This window comes from Furipterus horrens, unplaced genomic scaffold (assembly GCF_987537825.1).
Source record: "Furipterus horrens unplaced genomic scaffold, mFurHor1.1.pri manual_scaffold_1, whole genome shotgun sequence".
Taxonomy (NCBI): domain Eukaryota; kingdom Metazoa; phylum Chordata; class Mammalia; order Chiroptera; family Furipteridae; genus Furipterus; species Furipterus horrens.
In genome coordinates this window covers 172,199,480-172,216,107 of record NW_028327171.1, presented here as the reverse complement: position 1 = coordinate 172,216,107, position 16,628 = coordinate 172,199,480, and the positions used below count along the sequence as shown (strand labels likewise).

The 16,628-nt window shown below is 35.0% G+C and overlaps 1 pseudogene; it reads left to right on the top strand.

Moving 5' to 3' along the window:
- The first annotated feature begins 730 nt into the window (after positions 1-730).
- LOC150022301 (cytochrome c, testis-specific-like) lies at positions 731-16,253 on the top strand (annotated as a pseudogene).
- The last annotated feature ends 375 nt before the right edge of the window (positions 16,254-16,628 follow it).

The window sequence follows — 16,628 nt, the reverse complement described above, 5'->3', positions numbered from 1 at the left end:
TTAATCGTGTTAGATTGTGAAACTGGATTAACCAGTAATGGAGAAATGGGGGAGAAGAAGAAGGGAGAGGGAGCTAATTGCATTAGTATAAAATCAGTTTACTTTGTCATCTTGGAACGCGCATGCCTTTGGCTGGCTGTGCCGGGCTCTGTAGACCTGTGAATAAACAAATGCCTCACTTTGCTGCTGAAATCCTATGTCCTGGTGTTTTATTGTGAGTTTTTTTTTTTTTTTCCTCACAGTTGTGACCCTCTTATGGTTACACAGGGAAGCAAAGTATGTCTACCTATGCCTCCATCTTGACCAGAAGTCCTGTTCTATCCTTATTTTTAAGTAAGGGAATATCAAATTAGACCTATATGCTTCACATCGTTTTTTGCACTTGAACTTTTGGAGGGTGAAAAGAAAAAATGAAATATGATTGATCTAGAGAGATTAACAGAATTGTTTGAAGGCTGAAGTAAAATCAGGTTTATACCAACAGCAGTTTCTGAAATAGCTGTAGCTAAAAATTTAAAATAAGCACGATAGATGAGATTATTAAATCTTTATAAAATTGGATGCTATAATATGTTTTTGAGCATTCAGACATTAAAGCAAGCATGCTTTAAATTATATTTTTGTTTAATATCATTACTATTTACTTTAAAGTAATAGGATTCCTTTTTTTCAGCTTTGCAAACCTGATATTTTTAAAAACCCATGGTTTAATGTTGCATTGCAGAACAAAATGGGAGATGCTGAGACAAGCAAGAAGATCTTTCTTAAAAATGTGCTCAGTGCCATTCAGTGGAAAAATGTGGAAAACACAAGACTGGTCCAAATCTCTGGGTCCTTTTGGCTGGAAAATAGGACAAGCACCAGGATGTTCTTATTCTGATGCAAACAAAAACAAAGGTAAAAAACTAAGCAGTTGTGGGAGAGAACTTTCTTCTTTCTAGCCAAGAAGAAAGCACATAATTTGGTATTATAATAATTTCTTAATTTACAGCATTAAAAATTAAATCTCCATGTTATTATTACTGAAATATTGATTCACATCATAAGGTTTTTGTTTGGGTAGCTGGTCACCTTCTTGATCAGAGAGAAATTAGCAATCCTTTATGGCATAGATTTCTACAAGATATTTCATTTTATGTAGCACACTACCATTGAAAAAGGACAAGCTAAATTTAAAAAATCCAACCATATTTTAATGTTATAATGGTAGTTTTCTATTTGTAGTATTGATTCTTACCAGGGTGGAGAGAATTTTGTATATTGAAAAAGTATACTCAGTGATTTGGTGGAAAGTGGGTAGGTAGATGGCTGTCAAAGTAAGAAAACATTTTAGAATTGAGATTAAAAATGGTTGGAAAAGACTATAATGTCTTTGCAAAGCCATTTATTACTCTTGGGTATGCATATGCATGTATACATGCATATATTTTATTAACATTTACATAGAAAATAGGATACTACTCTAAAATAAAGTACAACTCAATTTTGATTTGTTTTTGGGGGCCTAAGATTTCTTACAGTGCCAAATTTCAGATAACTACTACATTACTATTTGGTTTCTTTTACTTAGCATAATGTTTTCAATGTTCATTGATGTCATAGCATATATCAGTACTTCATTTCCTTTCTATGGCTGAATATTCCATTGTATGTATTTATCATATTTTGTTTATCCATTGATGAGTTTACAGACATTTGGATTGTTTCTACTTTTTGCCTATTGTGAATAGGGCTGCTGTGAATATTTGTGAACATATATTTGTTTGAGATCTCTTTTCAGTTCTTTTGGATATATATTTAGGAGTGAAATTTCCATATCATTTCCTAAGTCCATGTTTACTTTTTGAGGGAAAGTCAAATAGTTTTTTATAGCAGCTGCACCATTTTACATTCCCATAAGCAATGTAGGAGAATGTCTTTTTCTCTATTTCCTCACCAACACTTGTTCTTTTTTTTCCTTTCTTTTCTTTTCTTTTTTCTTTTCTCCTTTCTTCCTTCCTTCCTTTTTTATTTTTCAACTTTTAAATAAAATTTATTGGGTGACATTGGTTAAGAAAGTTATATAGGTTTCAGGTGGACAATTCTATACTACATCATCTGTATACTGTATTTTGTTGAACCACCCCAAGTCAAGTGTCCTTCCATCACCATTTATACCCTCTTTGTACCCTTCTACCTCCTCCACCCCCTTTTCCCTCTGGTAATCACCATAGTGTTGTCTGTGTCTGTGAGTCTATTATTTTTTTTTTTTAAATCCCTTTAGCTTTTTCACCCAGCCCTCCCAACCCCTCTCTTCTCTGACAGCTGTCAGTCTGTTCTCTGTATCTGAGCCTGTTTCTATTTTGCTTGTTTATTTTGTTCATTAGATTCCACATATAAGTGAAATCATACAGTACTTGTCTTTTCTTGACTGACTTATTTCACTTAGCTTAATACTCTCCAGGTCCATCCATGCTGTTGCAAAAGATAAGATTTTCTATTCTTTCATACTGAAATAGTATACCATGTGTAAATGTGGCACAGCTTTTTTTATCTGCTATCCACTGATAGGCACTTGGGCAGCTTCCAAATCTTGACTATTGTAAGTAACGTATACTTGTTGGTTATTTGTATATTTTGTTTGGAAAAATGTTTATTCATGTCCCCTGCCCATTTTCTTATTTGGGTTGTTAGTTTTTTTGTTGTTGAGTTGTAAGACTTCTTTATGTATTGTGGACATTAAACCCTTATCAAATTGTGATTTTTCTCTTATTCTCTAGATTATACCATTTTCTTTTTTTGGTATGTTTTATTGATTATGCTGTTACAGTTAACCCAATTTCCTTTCCCTTCGCTCCCTTCCATCCAGCAACCCCCTCCTCCCTGTAGTCCCCCCCCCCCACTTAGACCATGTCCATGGTTCATGCATATAAGCTCTTATCAACATCCCCTTGTCCATTTCGTACCCTCCTACTATGCTTCTTAGTTCATGCACCATTTCCCTCCCTCTCCCTCTTCCTCGTTCCAGCTGACCTCCCCGCATATGCTCCCCATACCTATGATTATGTTGCTACTCTGGTTTTCTGCTTAGTTTGCCTTTGTCTCCATTCCCTAGCTTCTGTTGTTGATAGTTGTGATATTGTTTTCACTTTAATGTTCATAGTTTTGGTCTGCTTTTTCTTAAGTCCCTTTAACATTTCATATTATAATGGCTTGATAATGATGAATTCCTTCAGCTTTACCTTGTCTGGGAAGCACTTTATCTGCCCTTCCATCCTGAATGATAGCTTGGCTGGATAGAGTAGTCTTGGTTATAGGTCTTTACTTTTCATCACTTTGAATATTTCCTGCCAGTCCCTTCTTGCCTGCAAAGTTCCTTTTGAGAAATCAGCTGACAGTCTTATAGGTACCCCTTTGTAAGTAATTCTCCTCTTCTCGCTTGCCGCTTTTAAGATTCTCTCTTTATCCTTAACCTTTGGCATTTTGATTATGATGTGTCTTGGTATGGTCCTCCCTGGGTCTAGTTTGTTTGGGATTCTTTGTTCTTCCTGGACCCATATGTCCATTTCTTTCCCAAAATTAGGGAAGTATTTCTTCATTATTTTTTTGCATAATTTTTCAATTTCTTGCTCTCCCTCTTCACTTTCTGGCAACCCTATGATTCAGATATTGGCACGTTTAAAGCTATTCCAGAGGTTTCTAAGCTTCTCCTCACTTTTTTCGATTCTTGTTTCCTCTTTCTGTACTGGTTGACTGTTTCTTGTGTTCCAACTTGTTGACTTGAACCCTGGTTTCCTTTCCTTCACCACTTGTTTTGTGTGGATTTTCCTTCATTTAAGCCAGGGTAGCCTTCATTCTTTCCCCATCCTGTTTAGCTTTTTCTATCAAGTCTGTGAGCATCTTTATCACCAGTGCCTCAAACTGTGCATCTGTTAAGTTCTCTATTTCCTCATCTGTTAGGTGTGTATCTGCTCATTGCTTCATTGTGTCACTGGGACATTTATCTGCCCCCCACTTCTGGGCTGTTCTTCTCTGTCTCCTCATCTTGACAGCTTTCTGTGTTTGCCTCTGTGATTTGGGTAGGGCTGTCACACCTTTCTGGATGATTATTTCTTTGTTGAACTTCCCTGTAGTTTCTATTTTCTGGATTTTGGTGTTTTGTTTTTTAGTTTTGAAGTGGTTGTAAATTCCTTGTTAGTTGTGAGGAGACACAGCATGTGTATTTACACCTCCATCTTGGCTGGAAGTCTACACCATTTTCTTGATAATGCCCTTTAATGCACAGAAGTTTTAAATTTGTATGAAATCTACTTATCTTTTTGTTGTTAATGTCACTGTGCTTTTGCCATCAAATTTAAGAGTCCATCCATAAGTCTGAGGTGATGAAGATTTACCTTTGTGTCGTCACCCAATAGTTTTATAATTTTGAAGCTTATATTTAGATCATTGACCCATTTGGAGTTAATTTTAGTTAATTTTATATATATACACACACACATATATATAATGAGATAGTGGTCAACTTTATTCTTTTGCATGTGGTTATCCAGTTGTCCTAGCACCATTTGTTGAACAGACCACTCTTTCCCACTTGAACGGTTTTGATACCCTTGTTGAAAGTCATTTGGCCATGTATATTCTGAACTTTCAATTCTATTTTATTGACATTTATGTCTGTTCTTATACTGGTACAACACTGTTTGGATTACTGTAGCTTTGTAGTAACTTTTAAAAGTGGGAGGTCTGAGCTCTCCAGTTTTATTTTTTTTTCCAGCATTTTTTTTGCTATTTAATGCCACCTGCAAATTCATGAATTTGAAGATTACCCTTTTCATTTCTACAGAAAAGGCCTTTGGAATCTTGTGAAACTGCACTGTATCTGTGGTTTGCTTTGAAGAGTATTGTCATCTTAACAATATTAATATTCCAATCTATGAACACTGGCTGGTACTTCCGGCCAAGATGGAGGCCTAGACTGACACGCTCCATCTCCCTGCACAACTAAGAAGGAATACAACTACCGCAAAACCAGAAAAAATCAGAAGTTCCAGAAAATAAATGGAAGTCCAATGTATGAAGTTATAAAGAAGTGGTGCTTGTCCGGACAGGTCATTAAGCATGAAGCAGAGTCACAAAATTCTTGACTAGATAAGCCTGCAACAACTTAGAATTCATTTGTTTTAGGAATATGATTAAATTATTTTAATAAAGTTCTGATAACTTTAGGACAAAATTTTTTTGGATAAATTATATACCTTTATGAGAACAAATAGTAAGAGTCATGAATCATGTTAATTATATGAGGCTAGTTTTTTTTTTTAACTTTGCAAAATTTTTGTTAATAATGTTAATTTCTTAAATTTTCTGGGTGTTTGTATTTAAATAAAAACTAAACAGTTAAAAAAAAAAACACTGGCTGATTTTCCATTTATTTAGGTCTTCCTTAATTTCTTACAGCAGTGTTTCATAATATTTAGTGTACAAGTTTTTCACCTACTGGCTAAATTTATTCCTAGGTGTTTTATCCTTTTAGATATTTTATAAATAGAATTGTTTTCTTAATTTTCTTTTTGGAGTGTTCATTGCTTTTGTATAGAAATACAACTGATCTTTGTATGTTGCTCTTATAACCTGAAATCTTACCGAAATCATTTATTAGCTCTAGTAGTTTTTTTGTGGATTATTTGTCTTTCTATATGCAGAATTATGCCATCTGTGAATAAAGATTGCTTTATAGTATTCCCTCACTTATTGCGGGTATTACATTCTAGACCCCCCGCGATAGGTGAAAATCCACAAAGTAGGAGCCTTACATTTATTTTAGTATTTATATATATATTTTAAGGCTTTATAAACCCTTCCCACACACTTATAAACTGTTCCCACTCCCTTATTAACCTTTCCCACTCCCTTATTAACCTTTTTCACACTTTTATGAACACTACTTATGTTCTTAAACATATTCTACACTCTTAAACCTATGTAACTTTAACAACATACATATACAGTACTGCAAAATCCTGCGATATAGTGAAAAATCTGTGATAAATAAATAAAATGTTTTTTTTAAATCCCGCGATACAGTGAGGCCACGGTAAGTGAACCGCGATATAGAGAGGGACTACTGTACGTCTTCCTTTCCAATTTGAATGGCTTTTTTTTTTCATCTTCACTAATTTCTCTGGTTAGGACTTCCAGTAGAATTCTGGATTACATCCTTGTCTGGTTTCTGATTTTAGGGAGAAAGTTTTGATTTTTTACCTTGAGTGTGTTAGCTATGGTTTTCCATAAATTATTTTTTTTATGTTAAGCAAGTTCCCTTTTATTTCTAGTTTAATTTTTGTTTATATCATGAAAGGGTGTTGGATTTTGTAAAATGATTTTTCTGTATCTATTGAGATAATCATATATTTTTTCTTTGGGTCTATTAATGTGGTGTATTACATTGATTTTCTTAAGTTGAACACTATCCTTGAGTTCCTGGAATAAATTCCACTTGGACATGGTGTGTAAACCTTTTAATCTGCTATTGGACTTAATTTGCTAGTATTTTGTTGAGGATTTTTGCATCTGTAGTTATGAGATATTGGTTTGTAGTTTTCTTGTGATGTCTTTATCTGGCTTTGGTGTTTGGAGAAATTTTAAATATAGATTACTGACACCTCTAAGTCCCTTCATATATAATTCAAATTTATCATTTTAAAATTTTGTAGTAGGTTCTATAGAGCTTGTATAGAGTATAATGTGTAGTATTATTTGATTGAGCTTTGCAAACCATATTGTAGGAGAAAGGCTTTAGTGAGGGAAGTTGGCATCTTGTGCACTATTTCATTTTGAGATATTTGAGATACAATATCTTGCACTTTGTCAAAAGAGAAATTCTGCTTATTTTGAAATGTATTAAAGTTTCTAGTAAGATAGTGTTTTAGGTCTGTCCCAGGCTATCCGTCTATAGTAATGCTATCATCATGGACATGGACAACAGGAAGGGATATAATTGTGGGACAAGGGATGGGCTGGGAGGGGGGAGCAATGGGGGAAAAATGGGACAACTGTAATTGAATAACCAAAAAATAAAATTAAAAAAAAATAAAAAAATAAAATATATTTATCTCAAGTATCTTAAAAAAAATATATATATATATATAGTAATGCTATCAGCTAAAAATGGCAGGAGGCACTCACTGTGTTGGTACTGCTTGTATTGAGCCCATACAGACATTTCCTCTGAAGAAGCCAGTGTTGTGGCTGGATGGGCCCTTGTGGTTCCTATTATGCCTTGAAAGTTGCATCTCAGCTACAACCATCAGGGAACTTAGAAAAGATAAGGTTTATTACTCACAAGTCCTGGAGGGCACACAAATTGCTTGCCTGGGGTCACACACCAAGGGCACTTGGGGCGGGGATGGGCAGCAGGGAGAGGGAGAGAGATAGTGTCCACCCAACTGAGTATGCACAGCCCTGAGGGTCTGTTTTTACTGGTGTCAAGATTGAGTGTCTAGGATTTCACAGGTTCACTTTTTATTGGTGAATTTAAAACATAAGCAAGCAAACAAACAAATGAATAGGAAACTTCATGGGTGAGGCAGCCTGGCTCTTTATCTAGTCCTGTAGCTGGCAGTATGTTTTTGCCAGATGGACGTTTTTGAACTAGAAGGCTCCCAGTCAAAAACTTGATGTCAGGCACTTAATTACAAACCAAAAAGCTAATTGTCAGGCATTTATACTACAGACAGGTAAGATATAGTGAAATTTTTGTTATCTGAGTTCTGTGAATTATTTTAGTATACTATTGAACTTGAGGGGATCCTAGGAACTCTCAAATTTATAGGCAGTAAGTCAGATGTTTGGGTGACCTGGGGACCCTGAACTTGGAACTGGTATCTGAAATGAGGACAATATTGTTGGGGACTGTATAGCCTGTGCTAATTCCAGGCAGGCAGTTTAATGTCTCAATTGAATTGCATGTATTGCAATTGGATTTACAGTTGATAAAATGTTGAATAAATCAGTGTTAAACTTGCATTTATTGTTAGCATTTATATGGCTCTTTAATTTTTAAAGTAATGTTTCCTCTGTAGTGTCATTTTATTATTTTATTATCTTATTACAAGAGCAGCCAACTTTTGAAGTCCTAATTTGTAGACTAGTTATAACCTAATATTGTTTCTCTCACAGCCAATATTTTGAAGATTTTATTGCTTATTGGTGTTGATTTAAAATCATATTAAAATATTACAAATATATATTCTAAATATTATAGGTTGTTGTCAAAGATTCAAAGTTGTGTAGGAGGCTTGGTTTTAACATTATTTAAGAATTAGAAATAAAATTTCCCTAAGTCAGATTATTTAAATAACATTTGTGACTTATTTGAGAATATGATATTATCATTTGTTCGTTCTGATGAAAGAAAGAACAATATGTAGCAGAATGAAATTGAACTCCTATTTTATACCATTCACAAAAAGTAACTTGAAATGAATTAGAAACTTAAACATAAGACCTGAAACTAAAATGCTTAGAAGAAAACATAGGGAAAAATCTCCTTGACATTGACCTTGGCAATGATTTTTTGGATATGACACCAAAAGCACAAGCAATAAGAGCAAAAATAAATAGGTGGGACCACACCAAACTAAAAAGGTTCTGTATAGAAAAAGAAACACTGAACAAAATGAAAAAGTAACTTATAGAATAAGAGAAAATATCTTCAAATCATACATCTATAAGAGGTTAATATCCAAAATATATAAAACCTACAACTGATTAGTGAAAAAACAAACAACCTGATTAAAAATGAGCAGAGGAATACATATTTTTCCAAAGACATACAAATTGCTAGCAAGTAGATGTAAAGGTATTACATCATTAATCATCAGGAAAATGCAAATCAAAACCACTGTGAGATATCACCTCACACCTGTGTGTGTGTATATATATACATTTATATCTAGATGTATATTTAGATATAAATGTATATATTATTCAACCATGAAAAAGAAGGAAATCTTGCCATTTGCAACACCTTGGATGAATCTGAGTGCAATGTGCTGAGGGGAATGAATCTGACAGAGAAAGACAAATACTGTATAGTATCACTTATATGTGGAATATAAAAAAGCCAAACTCAGAAAAGCAGAGTAGAGTTACCAGAGTCTGGGGAGAGGTGGGGTAATGGAGAGACACTGCTCAAAAGAGAAGAACTTTCAGTTATCAAATTAACAAGTTCTGGGGATCAAAAGTACAGCATGATGACTATAGCTAATAATATTATATACTTAAAAGTTGCTAAGGGAACACATCTTAAATGTTCTCAATACAAAAAAAAACCATGGTAATTGTGAGATTGGTAGAGGTTCTGGCTCATTATAGGGTGCTAATAATTTTTTAATGTGTAGCGTTATATCAACATGTACAACTTCAACTTACACAATGTTATATTTCAATTATATCTTTTTAAAATTACATTTTATCGATTATGCTATTATAGTTGTCCTGATTTTTCTTCCTTTGTCCCCCTCCACCCGCAACTCCTCTCCCTCAGGCAATCCCCCCACCATTGTTCATGTTCATGCATCGTGCATGTAAGTTCTTTGTCTACTCCATGTCCTATGCTGTACTTTACATCCCATGGCTATTCTGTAACTACCTATTTGTACTTCTTAATGCCCTCACCCCTTCACCCATTTCCCCACATCCCCTCCCATCTGGCAACCATCAAAATTCTCTCTGTATCCATGATTCTGTCTCTGTTCTTGTTTGCTTAGTTTGATTTTTAGATTCAGTTGTTGATAGGAATGTATTTATTGCCATTTCATTGTTCCTAGTTTTGATCTTCCCTTTCTTAAATAAGTCCCTTTAACATTTCATATAACAATGGTTTGGTGATGATGAACTCCTTTAGTTTTTTTCTTGTCTGGGAAGCTTTCTTTCTGCCCTTTGATTCTAAATGATAGCTTTGCTGGGTAGAGCAACCTTGGCTATAGGCCCATGCTTTTCATGACATTAAATATGTCTTGCCAGTCCTTTCTAGCCTGCAAAGCTTCTTTTGAGAAATCAACTACAGTCTTATGGGAACTCCCCTGTAGGTAACTAGCTTCTTTTCTCTTGCTGCTTCTAAGATTCTCTCTTTATCTTTAACCTTTGGCATTTCACTTATGATGTGTCTTGGAGTGGGCCTCTTTGCATCCATCTTCTTTGGGACTCCCTGTGCTTTCTGGACTGGCATGTCTATTTCCTTCACCAAGTTAGGGAAGTTTTCTTTCATTATTTTTTCAAACAGATTTCCAATTTCTTGCTCATTTTCTTCTCCTTCTGACACCCCTTTGATGTGAATGTTAGACCTTTTGAAGTCCCAGAGGCTGCTTATACTATCATTGTTGTTTTGGATTCTTTCTTTTCCTTATTGTTCTTATTGGTTATTTTTTTCTACCTTATGTTCCAAATCATTAACTTGATTCTTGGCTTCATCCACTCTACTGTTGTTTCTCTGTGAATTGCTTTTTATTTTAATTAGTGTATCCTTCATTTCTGACTGGATCTTTTTTATGCTGCTGAGGTCCTTACTGAGTTCCTTGAGCATCCTTATAACCAGTGGTTTGATCTCTGCATCTGATAGATTACTTGTCTCCTTTTCATTTAGCTCTTTTTCTGGAGTTTTGATCTGTTCTTTCATTTGGGCCATGTTTCTTTGTCTCCTCATTTTGGCAGCCTTGCTGTGTCTATTTCTATGTATTAAGTAAAGCTACTTCAACTCAATGTTTTGGTAGTGTGGCCTAATGTAGTAGGTGTCCTATAGGATCTGGTGGCACAGCTTTTCTTATCAGTCAAGCTGGATACTCAAGGTGTGCCCTTTGTGTGGACTAAGTACATCCACCTCTTGTAGTTGAGCCTTGGTTGTTGTTGGCAGATCAATAGAAGGGATTTACCCAGACAAACCAGCTGCAAGGACTGTCTGTGACCACTGACTACCAACCTCTGCTCTTCTGTTCTCTGTGGAGGATCAGCTATGCAGGGGCAGGGTGGTGGTGCTCTGAAATGGTCTGTAGTTATCCACTGGGTGCACTGGCCCTGGAGATTCCCGGGTGGTGAAGGCTAAGGTCATACCCCACCTGTTTTTGCCTGGCACCACCCTGCCTGAGCTAAAAAGCAATCTGAGATGGCTATTACTTGTGCTGGGCTTGGAGATTTCCAGGTGAAGCCAAGATGTGAATCTAGGTTGGCTGCTGCTAGTGCCAGGCGTGGGGTACACTGAAGTCAGCTGTTGCTTGTTTGAGAGCATTTAGGAAGTTGTGCAGCATGAGCCAAGACCAGCCATTCATATGGAAAAACAGCTTGGGTGGGCTGTTAGTTGGGTGGGGTGGAGTATCAGGGAATCTCCAAGGCAGGTCAAACAGTGTGAGCCACTTTGATGGAGTCTCAGATATGGTACCAGCTTGCCCACTCTGTGGCTCTGTGCAGGGAGTATTTAGGAAAAGGAAAATGGCTTCCAGCTTGTCTTGATGTCAGACACTTCAGTCTCTCCCAGTATGCCACTGCCTTTGAAGCTGCTACACCAGTGCTGGAGCTCAGTGGGAGTAAGTCTGAGTAGGTGAGTTCATGTGTGGGCTCTTAAGAGGAACTGCTTGGGACTCCAGAAATTTCTTCCACCACCTCAATCCCCCACTTATTTTTGTAGCCAGAAGTGGTGGGGACTTATCTTCCTGGCACTGTAAACCTGGGGTGGAGGTCCTGGTGTGGGGCTGGGATTCCTTGCTCCCAAGATATCCCTCCCCAATTTTTATCCATTACATGTGGGTGTGGATCCAGCCCGTTCTGCATCTGTGCCCCTTACACCAGTCTGGATAGCTGTGATTTCTTTAATTCCATAGTTGTCAGACTTTCACTGAACTTAAATTCAGATGGTTCTGAGTGATGATTGTTTTATATTTTAGTTGTAATTTTGATGTTATGTGAAGAGGTGAACCATGTCTGCCTATGCCGACATGTTGACTGGAAGTGAGCGTCAATTATATCTTAGTAAAACTGGATTAAAAGAATAAGATGATCATCTTGCTATGCTAATTGAATTAGGTTTTTGAATTAGGTTATTTAGAATAAAGTATTTAAAGAATACTTTAGCACAGCTTAGCTAAAAACAGACTTGAATAATTAAGAACAACCAGGAATTAAAGAGTTCAATTTTAATACAAATTGTGGAAAACTCTTTTCTCTGTATGAAAATAATTGGAAATACATGATTTTAATTTACAAAATAATAAGGACATTCTTATTTTAAAGAAGATTCTTTATATGACTTGCTTATAGTTTTATAAAATTCATGATTATAGCAAAAGTCTTATATTGTGTGGTTAAAAAAATTGTGACAAAATATATAAAACATAAAATTTACCCTTTTAACAATTTTTAAGCGTACAGTTCTGTGGTGTTAAGCACATTAACATTGTTCTGTAGTCATCACCACCATCCATTTCTAGAACTATTTTTTCTTCCCCAAATGAAATCCTATACCCATTACACATGCCCAGGCGACCACCATTCTACTTCATGTCTCTAATGAATTAGACTATTCTAGGTACCTCATATATATGGAACCATATAGCATTTGTCTTTTTTGTGACTGGAGTACAGTATTTTACTTAGCATTCATATTGTGCCACGTGTCATAAGTTTCATCCATGTTTAAGGCTGAATACTATTCCATTGTATGTATGTATCACATTTTGTTTATATAGTCACATGTCAATGGACATGTTTGGCCAATGTGAATACTGCTATGAATGTAGGAGTACAAATATCTATTCATATGCCTACTTTCACTTCCTATGGGTGTACATCACATACACAGAAGTGGAATTGCTGCATTTGATTATTCCGTATTTAATTTTTTGAGAAACAGCTGTACCATTTTCTACTTTGGCTGCATCATTTTATGTTTCCACCAGCAAAATATAAGAATTTCAGTTTCTCTGCTTCCTTGATAGCACTCATTATTTTCTGGTTTTTTTTTCTTTTTTAAAAATAGTTTATTTATTTTTAGAGAGAAGGAGTGGGAGAGAAACATCAGTGTGAGAGAGAGGTTTACTACAACCAATCGCCAATGCAGTTAAACTATTCACTAAAGAACCATTACGACCTACATGACTGGATATTGAACCCACAATCTAGGTGTGTGCTCTGATGGGAAATCAAACTGGAGAACTTTCACTTTGCTGGACGATGCCCAACCAACTGAGCCACAGTGATCACAGCTCTGTTTTTGTTTTTGATACTAGCCATCCTAATAAGTGTGGAGTGGTATCTTGTCATGGCTTTGATATGTATTATATTTTCTTAATGATTATTAATGTTGAGAATCTATATTGTGTTATTAAAAACATCAGTAAGTGGGTAAAATTTTCTTTTGATAATAATACATTTATAGGTATTATTGAATACCTATATGCCATTTGCATTTTGGGGGCAATGATAATTGAGGCAGGTTTTAGTAACAAATTGTTTGATGTAATTCATGAGTTGCCCAGGGTTCTGTGCTAAGAAGTAATAGAACTAGGATTCAGACTCAGATCTTCTTGGACCTTTAAAGAAATCATGTCATGGACTTAGCATATTAGATGAAGTAACTTATTATTAGAGATTAACCTTTATCTTTTGATATTGTCATGTGAAATCTGTTAAAAGAGGCAGCAGAACACACTGAATCATAAATGTGTTAATAATTTAAAAAATATTTTGAAATCCATGTATATTATATGAAAATTCAAATAATTCCAAAGGATACTTAACAGTATGAACAATAAGAAATGATGTATGTTCACTTCTTCCTCTATTCCTCTCTCCTTACCAGCTAATTGGTAAAATTATTGTTTTAATTTAGTGGCCATATTTTTACTTTAAACAATATCAATGTGCATCTATTATTTAAGCAATATCTGTTTATCTTGCACTGTGAAGGATAAGAAAGTTAAAGTAGTTATGCAATCTCCCATTTTTTTCCACACTATATCCTAATTCTTGCTACTTAGGTTATTTTTCACTCTGACATGATATATGACATTTACAAGCTTATTTAACCATTTTAACCACAGTTGTTTTACCAGCTGTCCTACATTTAAATGGCATTTGTGCTTATTCCCAGCTGTTGCCACAGTGTCTGTATTTCTCTTCTGGTTGGTTGAAGGTTATCTATCAGTAGTTATGACAAGAAAGGATTACTGGAACTATATTACCCTAATTCTTGGGTGTTTAAAACCATCTGTGAATTTCCATTATGTTTGAATGGTAATCTGGCTAGACATAAAAATTGATGGGTGACACTCTTAATTCATGTTGAATTAATCTTTGGAGGAATCTGAGGCAAGTCTGGTTATTTTTCATTATAATTTACTTGGCTTTATTTTTATTTTATTCTTTCCCCCCTAAGTTTCAGTAAAATTCTAATTGAAATTTAGTAACTTTGCTAAGCTGTGTCTAAATCTTGATTGATCTGTTTCAGATTCTCATGGGACATGTCCTTTTTCAATTGGTAGATGTAGGACTTTTACTCTGGAAGTTTTTTGAATGATGTTTAATAATTTTATTCTATTTTATTATTATTTTTTTAAAATTTTTACTAGGGCCACAAAAATTGTGCATAGTTTGGATCTTTTTTGTCTAAATATCTTCTGTGTCTGTCATTTTTACTTTGATCATTTTGAACTCATCATTCTTTTCATTTTATCAATATTTTCAAGCTTGATTGTGTTATCAGCAATATCTATTCTTTTTGCTGTCATTTATGTCTTTCTGTTTTTATCATTTTCTCCTTGAGCCTTTGTAGCTCTGCTTTAAACCCTTGGTTCATAAAGATGGTTTTGAATCTATGGAAATGTGGTTATGGTTTTCATCTGTTTATTGTATGTACTTTCTGATGTGTATTTTTTACTTAACTTTAAAAAATTCTTTTCTGCTATGTATTATATGTATATATGTTATATGTATGTATGTGTCATTAGAGCTCTTTTATGACGATTCCTTTTTGATTGTTACTCATTCTTTTTGGGCTGGTTATTTGTAGGACAGTAAAAGTGAGGGTCTGTGTGTGCCAGTTAGTCATGTGTTGGGTAAGTGTGTGCATCTGGATATGTATGTGTGTAAATTGGGTGGGTTGTCATTTGGCTCTTCAGCTGACAAAGACCGACAGTTCTAGGGTCATTCAACCCCTTCAATTTCTTCTATAATGAGAGGATCTTTCCTTTAAAGGTGGCATGTCTATGTTTTATTTATTAATCCTGGCTCTCCTGGCCCTCTGTGGTGCCTTCAATTTAGGGAGACTTTCACAGCCGGTTGGTGTACACTCTGCATTTTGGGCCAGAGAACTATGACTTTGCCACTCAGGGTTTGTTACCTACTTTAGAGAACTTTTCTTTTTCAAAAACATTAACGACTGGTGGCCTCTCACTCTGGTTCAAGTTTAAGTCCTCGGTAGTATTCTAATTATATTATGATTAGGGTTCTAGGCTCTTCCTCAAAAATTTTATTGACAGTGGAGTTAGCATTTCTGTTCCTTTTTGTCCATGTTCTTTTTGACTGGTTTTAGAAAGGAAAAAAGGGTAGAGACAACCTTTTCCTCTTATCATAAAACTGGATTCCTGAAATCATATGTTTTGTTGAGATCTGGGCAGTGACAGCTTGGTATGATTGTCAGGAAAAAAAATGTGGAAATATTAGTTAGTAGTCACAGATTCTTTATTCTCATTAGACATGTCATCTTAGGGCAAGTTGTTACCCTCTCTTTAGGTCATCATTTACTCATCTGCAAAACCAGTGGTTTTTCTCTCAGATCTTTTCTAGAAGAAACTTTCTGTCATTCTAGGAGGATGGAGTACTACTTAGGTATTACATGTCTTGGTTGGAAGTTCATTGGTGTATTTTAGCTAATCCTAAACAGCATGTTGGACTTCTAAGGGAAGTGAAAAGTCTTGTAGGACAGAAACTGTAACTATTCTCAGTTATAATAAATAGCTTTCTTATGGAATCCAAGAGTACCCTTTTTTTCACATATGTGGGTCACATCAGAAAGTAAGACTTACAAACATAACTATCAAACTCACAACTTATTTTCACTTTTATGAGTGTTATCTTGGGAGAGGAAACTGATGGAATATTTGGAGAACCCAAAGAAACATATCCCTGGAACTAAAATGGTCTTTGCTGGTCTTAAAAAAAAGAATGAGAGAGAAGATCTTATTTGATATTTGAAGCAGGAACATTTTCATGAAATATTCATGTAACTTAAAGAAAATATTATTTATAAGGTAACATTTTCTAATTTCAAATATTGCATGTTTAAAAAAGCCATATTTGGTCTTTCTTGATCAGCCTATAATAAGTTTACATTTTAAAATAAAAGTTGATATATTTTATTGTGTGTAATCTGATTAAATACTCTTCAGAGTCTGAACTCATTTGCTCACTAAGGATATGGATAAGGCCAGGAAGGAGGAAGAGAAGGAAGGAGACTAAAATCTACTGTGCTTCAATGATCTCTACATGTGCAAAATACTTTATAAGCCTAGCAACTGCTGTTGATGATGGCAATAGCTTCCACATACTTATTGCTCTGTAATTTAAATGTGAATAGAGCAAGCATTAGCTTTAGTTTTTAT